Source organism: Amborella trichopoda, chromosome 7 (assembly GCF_054954075.1).
Source record: "Amborella trichopoda isolate Santa Cruz 75 chromosome 7, AtrichopodaSantaCruz75HAP2 v2.0, whole genome shotgun sequence".
Lineage (NCBI taxonomy): Eukaryota > Viridiplantae > Streptophyta > Magnoliopsida > Amborellales > Amborellaceae > Amborella > Amborella trichopoda.
Window position 1 is genome coordinate 10,555,416 of NC_142342.1, and position 9,142 is coordinate 10,564,557.

Genomic DNA, 9,142 nt, shown 5'->3' on the forward strand with positions numbered 1-9,142 from the left:
ATTATTATTATTATTAAATTCTATAATAAGATAAAAGCGGTTTAAGAGAAAGTGAAATGTTAGAACATTCTTTCTTTCTTTTTTCAAATCAATCTCTGTCTCCATACCTCCCTCTCTATCCCCTTCCCCCCTCCTTCTACCTTCTCTCTCATGCCCTCTCTCTCTCCCCCTCTTACTCTCTCTCTTCTACCATCTCTCTCCCCTCCCCCTCCCCCTCCCCCTCTCATGCCATCTCTCTCCCCCTCTCACACTCTCTCTTCTACCCCCTCTCTCTCCCCCCTCCCCTCCCCTCCCCTCCCCTCCCCTCCCTCTTTGCTCTCCTCTCTCATGCCTCTCTCTCCCCTTTCTCTTTGCTCTCCTCTCTCATGCCTCTCTCTCTCTCTCCATAAAACATCGAATAAAAAAAAATTGTAAGATCTAATTGGTATTAACTTTAAGAGACTTTAAGAGATTTGAAAAAAATAGGAGAAACAATATTGAGATAAAGACGGATATGGAAATCACATTTATACATACTTTGTCTCTATCTAATTAGGATAGGTCAACAATGTTGGGATAAGGATATATATGGAAATTTATTATCAAAATACAAAAATATTATTGATCTCTCTCTCACAAATTAGGATATGGAAACAATATTAAGATAAGCATTGACATGAAAATCTTAAAATATCTCTCTTTCTCTGTCTTGGTGTACTCTAGACATTTTTGAGATCTTCTATCTTTTTCTCTCAAATTTAATTATCTTATAAAATAAATTTCTATAAAATATTTATGTAGATCTCCCTTTTTTGCATACTCATTCTCTCTCATCTCTCTTGTGCGTACTTTCTCTCATCTCTCTTGTGTATACTATTTGTCTCTTAAATTTAGTTATCCTATAAAATAGATTCTTATAATCTCTCATTCTCTCCTAAAATCTCTCATTCTCTCTTGCATGTACTCTTTCTCTTCAAATTCTTTCATTTTCTCTCTCTTTCACGTACTTTCTCTTTCTCAAAATCTTTCCTAAAATCTCTCATCTCTCCCCTTGTGAATACTCTCTCAAATAAATCCTACTAAAATTTTGGTTCCCTAAAATCTTGTATTAAGAGATTCTCTCTTTATTTACTCTCATTCTATCCAAAAAAAACTCTCATTCTCTCTCTTACACATACTCCCTCTTTCCTACTCAAAATCTCTTTTAAAATCTCTCATTATCTCTCTCTTATGCATTCTCTCTCTTCTTCTCAAATTAAGACATGGAAACAATCTCTTAATTAAGATATGGAAACAATGTAGATGTGGAAAAAATGTATTATAGGTACTCTCTTTCCTTCTCAAAATCTTTCTTTATCTCTCTTGTACATACTCTCTCTCTTTCTCAAATTAAAATATAAAAACAGTCTCTATCTCACTCTTTAATTAAAATATGGAAATAATGTAGAGATATGAAAAAAATATAGAGATGTCTCTTTTGTGCATACTCATATTCTTTTTCTCTCTTAATTTAGGTATCTCTTGTGCATACTCTCTCTCTCCTTCTCAAATTAAGATATAAAAACCATCTCTCTCTCTCACTCTTTAATTAAGATATGAAAACAAAGTAGAGATATGAAAAAAATATAGAGATCTCTTTTGTGTGTACTCATATTCTTTCTCTCTTTAATTTAAGAATTCTAAAATAAGGTCCTTCTATATTTCTCTCTTCCCCCAAATTTAACAATATGTCCTACAATCTCTATAAAATTAGATCCCCTCCTTATTTTTGCGATATGTATCTATCCTTTAACTATTGCTTAATAATGTCTGGCTTAATAATATGGTATAAATAAATAATACACATGTATTTTTTCTTGAAACTAAGGCTTGAATAATTAATAGATGGTTCACATAGCTGCGCAAAGGTGCTAAGGAGGAATCTCTCGAGCTAAGGTTTAAAAAACCTCCCTAACCCACTTAGGGTTTCTAGTTGTTAAATAAGTCAAGAAGACCTTGAATCCCCCATGTGAAGCCGCCACTTAATCTTGGCACTTCATTGCTTATGTACATACACCAGCAATAATAATTGGAAAGAGTTTATATAAGGTTGCAACGTTAAAATGTAGAATTAAGGTGCACCTCAAAAATCCATCATAAATGATTGTTTTGATGGTAGAAAACAGTCTCATTGATCATCTCAACATCGAGATGTATGAATATGAAAAGAAAAAATATTTTAGAGTCCATTTTAGATACACAAAATAGTGTATCTTGCGACATATTATCTAGACCGTCCATTTTCAAGATTTTCAAGTGCCTACATATCTACTTGCTTTGAACCATTTTTTGATTTTAAGATTTTATAATTAGAGATGAAAATAGACTATCAAGCCATCCTAAAAAAAATTTACATCAAAATTATATTTATGATTAACTTTGGAGATGCACCTTAATTTGATTGTTTAGGAATGAAACCGTATATAAACCACACCCATAATTGTTTCTTATAAGCCCTTAATTTGTTATCAAATAGGCATGTCCTATGCTTCTATAGCACTCAGGCGGAGGTATTTTAAAGTTGAAGGGCTGACCGCACAATCCCGCTTAAGAATATGTATGACTGCCTTAGTTTTCATAAGTACATATATTTGGGTGGGTTTTCACTAAATTCGTTCAACCCTATATTTTTATTATTTTTTCAAATTTTTATTTTATTCTCGGAGTTCTCATTTTTTATTAGCCGATTCTTTAGTGTTTTGGCCGTTAGAACAAATTTGAATTGGCAATTTTGATTGAGACCGATTATTTTATTTGGTATTTAAAAAATATTAAAAAAACTCAAAAAGAAATAAGAAATATGCGAATTATCTAGTTTTTTGTTCTAACCTCCTTTAAAATTGTCCAATTAGAGTTGATTTGTTCTCAATTTCTAAAAAGAACCAATTCGGTCCAATTTTTAAAGAGATTGTTTACAAAGAAACCATTTATCTTTTGTCCATAGAGGAAACAATCATTCTTGTCCTTTAAATTTCAAAATAGGTGGTTGTAAGAATGTCATTGAATAGACAAAAAGTTCAAAAAATAATAATCTTGAACTTTGTAAAGCCATTCAATTCGATATCTAACGAGTGAAAATAATTGTAACTTCTATGTACAAAAGATAAACAGTATCTTTGTAGACAAGCCCTTTTAAAAAACGTACATATGCATTTGGATCGACAAATTAATTCCCCAGTGTGCGTGTTAGTCCATTTATGATTAACTTTGGAGATGCACCTTAATTTGATTGTTTAGGAATGAAACCGTATATAAACCACACCCATAATTGTTTCTTATAAGCCCTTAATTTGTTATCAAATAGGCATGTCCTATGCTTCTATAGCACTCAGGCGGAGGTATTTTAAAGTTGAAGGGCTGACCGCACAATCCCGCTTAAGAATATGTATGACTGCCTTAGTTTTCATAAGTACATATATTTGGGTGGGTTTTCACTAAATTCGTTCAACCCTATATTTTTATTATTTTTTCAAATTTTTATTTTATTCTCGGAGTTCTCATTTTTTATTAGCCGATTCTTTAGTGTTTTGGCCGTTAGAACAAATTTGAATTGGCAATTTTGATTGAGACCGATTATTTTATTTGGTATTTAAAAAATATTAAAAAAACTCAAAAAGAAATAAGAAATATGCGAATTATCTAGTTTTTTGTTCTAACCTCCTTTAAAATTGTCCAATTAGAGTTGATTTGTTCTCAATTTCTAAAAAGAACCAATTCGGTCCAATTTTTAAAGAGATTGTTTACAAAGAAACCATTTATCTTTTGTCCATAGAGGAAACAATCATTCTTGTCCTTTAAATTTCAAAATAGGTGGTTGTAAGAATGTCATTGAATAGACAAAAAGTTCAAAAAATAATAATCTTGAACTTTGTAAAGCCATTCAATTCGATATCTAACGAGTGAAAATAATTGTAACTTCTATGTACAAAAGATAAACAGTATCTTTGTAGACAAGCCCTTTTAAAAAACGTACATATGCATTTGGATCGACAAATTAATTCCCCAGTGTGCGTGTTAGTCCATAAAAAAAAAAAAAAAAGAAAAAAAGAAGTAAGCCAACAACAACAAAATATAGTACTAAGAGGGGCGCCAAGTTTCTTGTTAGACTCGCCCAGAGGAAGTAGCCCAATTCCTAACCCGAGTCGACAATTCCCGACCTGGACAGCACCAGGTTTTGAAATAAGAAAAATTACATAAATATCCATTATAGTTTCCGTTATTACCAAATAATTTTCGTTATTGCTCTCATGTCCCTTTTTTTCACTTCATAAATATTTTTTTTTAAAAAAAAATGTATTTTTACCCTTTTTCAGTTTTTTGTACAACTGAAATGGCTTGAATTTCGATTTTTCAAAATACAAAATTTAAAATTTTTGGTTTTTCAAAAACTGAAAAATTAAAACATTTCAGTTTTTGAATAACCAATAATTTCTTGCTGAACAAAACTCAACATAACTCCATCGTACGAACATAAAAGACTATTTTTCTTGATATTTTAGAGTTCTAAAAAATTTGTGTCCCCTAATACAATATCCTACGAACTTTTCTGTCCCCCAATTTACTATCCCACAAAGTTTAAGAGATTGGCTCTCAGTCTGATCGTGATTGGTACCTTTCTTACTTATGCATTATACTATTTGATTAATTTTGTCACAATTAATATAATATTATAATTTTGTATTACTATTTTTTATGTATTGTTGTCGTGGACTTTTTTTTGGTAACTATTGTTGAAGTTGTTTCTTTGTAGAATTATTTGTTGTTTATTTTGTGTTTGTATTAATATTTGTTGTTTTGGGTAGTTTATTGAACAATCGATTTATTTAGTAGTACATTATGTTGATATGTATAGTAGCACACTATATTATATTTGTTGTTTTGGGTAAATATTGTTCAACTTGTTTGTTTGTATTAATACTTGTTTATTTTGTGTTTGTATTAATATTTGTTGTGTTTTATTGTTTATTGAATAATTGACTTTTTTTAGTAGTACACTATTTTGATCGATTATATAAAACTTACATTTTTATGAACTCTAAATTAGTTAGATATATTCAAATTTTTTGTATTCCTTATTGTATTAATTTTATGTAACACAAATTTTGGTGTTCATGTAATACAATAGCATTGACTATGGTTATCGAGGGAGCACAACTGGTATTTCGATATGGGGGGTCATTTGAGACAAATCCATATGACAGACGTGTTATTTATAAAAGGGAAAATTGAAGGTTACGAAGTATAATGGAAATAGTTCATTGGATGAACTAAAAAGTTATTTTGGAAATTTAACATCGTGTGATCCCAACAAATTGATTATTATGTACCACAACACAAGTCTATCTAGTAGATTTGATTTAATTGATGTAAGTAATGATATCGATGTATCTTTTATGTTGGGAGGAGAGTCTATGGAATTTCGAATGGCAGAACCTATTGGTGATGGCCCATCTACTAGGAATAGTTACATTTACAGTTTACACTTTCATATCTAATTTGCTTTATTTAAATCTTTTATGTATACAAATTGTTGTTTTATCTTACACACTATCTTTTGTCAATAGTCGGCGTAACGCTCGTTTACCTGATCGACATGAGAACATTCAAGTAGTGTCCGAGCCAAGCTTGTACCAGAGCATGATACAGAGGATACTACACCATTTGAGAGCCCATGTAGAGGAGTTGGTAGCAAAGTTCAATTGAACATTAGGCAATTTTTTGAAAATCTCAATGAATATCAGCATCATTTAGTTGATTTTGCTACCTACAATAATTTTGTTATGAAGTTTGACAAAAGTGAAGGGACAGGTATGGGCAAGTTGTAAGTTAGAGGGATGTACATGGCAAGTGTGATGCTTACGCGTTGGTAGTACGACATACTTCAAAGTGAAGTCCATGATTAAAAAGCACACATGCAGAGGTCCAATGGGGATGGTCCATCAGCCACTAGCTTGTAGTGATTAGGTGACAAAAACAATTAAAGCCCACATTAATGACCAACCCAAAATTAAAGTCAAAGATATCATAACGGATATCCAACAAGATCATGGTGTCACGATTTCCTACATTCAAGCTTGGCAGGGAAAAGATGTTGCTAGAGAGATGATAAATTGATCACATGAACAACAATACAATGACCTCCCCTTATATATGAAGAAGCTCAAAAGAACCAATCCTATAATCAAAGTTCGCTTCCACATATATGAAGGCAGGTGCAAACGACAATTGATTGCTTTTCGTCCATGCATCATGGGGTTTTACTAATGGATGCAGGCTATTAATGTATATTGATAAGACATTTTTAAATGGAAAATATCAAGGCATATTATTGTGCGCCATTGCCGTAGATGCAAATAATGAGCTCTTCCTAATGACATTTGCAGTGGTTGAGAAGAAGAACTACCAGAGTTGTTATTGGTTTTTAAGTATACTGAGTGAACTATTGAATGAGTTTGCTAATATGTAAGCCTTAACAATTGTATCAGATCAAAAGCCTGCTAGAAACATTTTTCTAATGCTTTCCTACATGTGTTTCCAGTATTCTGCATGCAACATATGAGAGAAAACTTTAAGGGCTTTATGAAGAAGTCAACAACTATTGTAGTATTATATATGTTATTTTGGAAGGTTGCCCGTAAAACGACTATTTGTGGGTTTGACAAAACAATGTTTAATATATAGTGTACCAACCCAGAAGCATATGAGTGGATTAAGAATATCTCTCCTAAATCTTGGGCAGATGCCTATTTTTCAAAGGTGAAATACAATCATCTTACCTCTAACATAGTCGAGTCATTCAATGCTTGGATTTTATCTGCTTAAGAGAAGTCATTCATTGCAATGTGTGAAAAATTAATGGTACAGTTAATGACCAGGTTTGAAGAGAAGAGGGAGTTAGCTAATAGTTGGAGCGGCATGCTAGTACTGAAAGACAAAAAATTATTTAACTTGCAAAAGATGAAGGCAAGACTTTTATATACAGATATATCCACCATGGGTACGTAGTTTGAAATTCACTATTTTGAGAAGAAGTACAATGTCAATTTAACTCATTGGACGTGCAATCGTAGAAAATGGCAACGTTGTGGCATATCGTGTAGTCATGTCATTGCAGCTAGACCATATGCACTTGGATCCCACTGCATACTGCCTTCAGTATTTCACAGTGAAATACTTTAAAAGGGCATTTCAAACTCCCTTTGGGCCTATCCCGTATGATATTGAGTTGACTTGTATGTTCAACTGGACAGTGTTGCCACCAATGATGATATGCCTTCCCGGTAAGCCGAAAAAGCAGTGAAAAATATCAAAGACTGAACAGTCCACCACCAAGTCGTTGAAGTGCAAAAGATATGGTGCAATGAGTCATAATAGGAGGATCTGCAGAGAACCGATAGGCCATTAGGGAGTGAATCATAAATTCATAATGCTGTTTAGATTGCCATTTTGTATCAAATTGTTATTTTGATGAAATAATGAAGATCTTGAATTCGATGTTGTCAATTTTGTATTTTTGTACTTGATGTTATATACGCATCATTACATATATTATACGTAATAAAAAATGTGATATGTTTGTTAAAATAGGTGGAGATCATACTTGTATGAAAGGTCAATAGTCTCCTTTTGCACTTTCCCTAATATTAAACAACAAAAGGCAATGACTTCATACAAACTGCTTTTCTAATAGTGTTGAAAAACAAAAAAATTCAATTTTTCGGTTATTCAACAATCGGAAAATCAAAATTTTTAGTTTTTGTACAACCAAAAGCAAAGGGTTTTCGGTTGTTGAACAACCGAAAACTCAACTTCAAATTCTAGTAACCTTATAAAATTTGAAGTTGTATTTTCGGTTGTTGAATAGTCGAAAATATAAAATTTTCGGTTTTGCAACAATTGAAAATAAGACATTTTCAATTGTTGAATTTGTGTTTCGCAACAAAGGAAAATAAGATATTTTTCATTGTTGAAACACCGAAAACTCAACTACAATTCCACCAACTTTAGGGCCTATTTGGATAGAAGGAAATTAGGAATCTTAGAGATTTGAAATCCAAAAAAATCTATAGATTTTCAATATCAAAGATTTCTTTCATGATTCAACAAATCTCTTGTTTGGATAAACTATACAAAATTCATGGATTCTTTGCAATCACTTTCATGTCCATTGTTTGGTAACAAAACTTGATACAATTTCTCTCTCTAAAATTTTTATATATACTCTCTCTCTCTCTCTCAAAAACTCAAAAGATAGTGTATCTATAAACAATTTGAGTTAGCTTATCTCTCTAAAATTTGATATGGTTTCTCCCTCTAAAATTTAATATACTTTATATCCAAAATTTAAAATTTGAAATTGTCAATCTAAAAATTTTGAGATAATTTCTCTCTTTAAAATTTTTAGGTGATTACTATCGCTAAAATTTAATATAGTTTCTCTTTCTAAAATTTTAAGATTTTCTCTAAAACTTAAAACTTGAGATAATTCCCCTCTTCAATAATTTTGAGATAGTTTCTCTCTCTAAACATTTTTAAGTAGTTTCACTCTCTAAAATATGATATAGTTGTTCTCTCAACTTTTAAGATACTTTCTCTTTCTACAAGCTAAAATTTGAGATAATTTCTCTCTAAAAAATTTGCGATAGTTTCTTTTTTAAAATTTTTTTATGTGCTTTCTCTCTCTAAATTTTGATATACTTACTCTCTTAAAATTTAAGATGCTTTCTCTCTCTAAAACTTCAAGTTTGATATAGTATCTCTCTCTAAAATTTTGAAATAATTTCTCTCTTGAAAATTTGATATATTTTCTCCCTTAAGTTTAAAAATTTGAGATACTTTCTCTCTCTAAAACATAAATTTTGTGATAGTTTCTCTCTCCAAAATTTTTGAGATAGTTTCTCTCTCTAAAATTTTTTAAGTAGTTTATCTCTCTAAAATTTGATATAATTTTTATCTTTGCAATTTTAATATATTTTCTCTCTCTAGAATACCAAATTCGATGCTTCTCCCTAAAACTAAAAAATTAAGATAGTTTTTTTCTCTGAAAAACTAAATATTTCTCTCTAAATTTTTTTTTCGGCCGTTACTCTTTCTAGAATTTATAATAATTTTTCTTTAAAAGTTT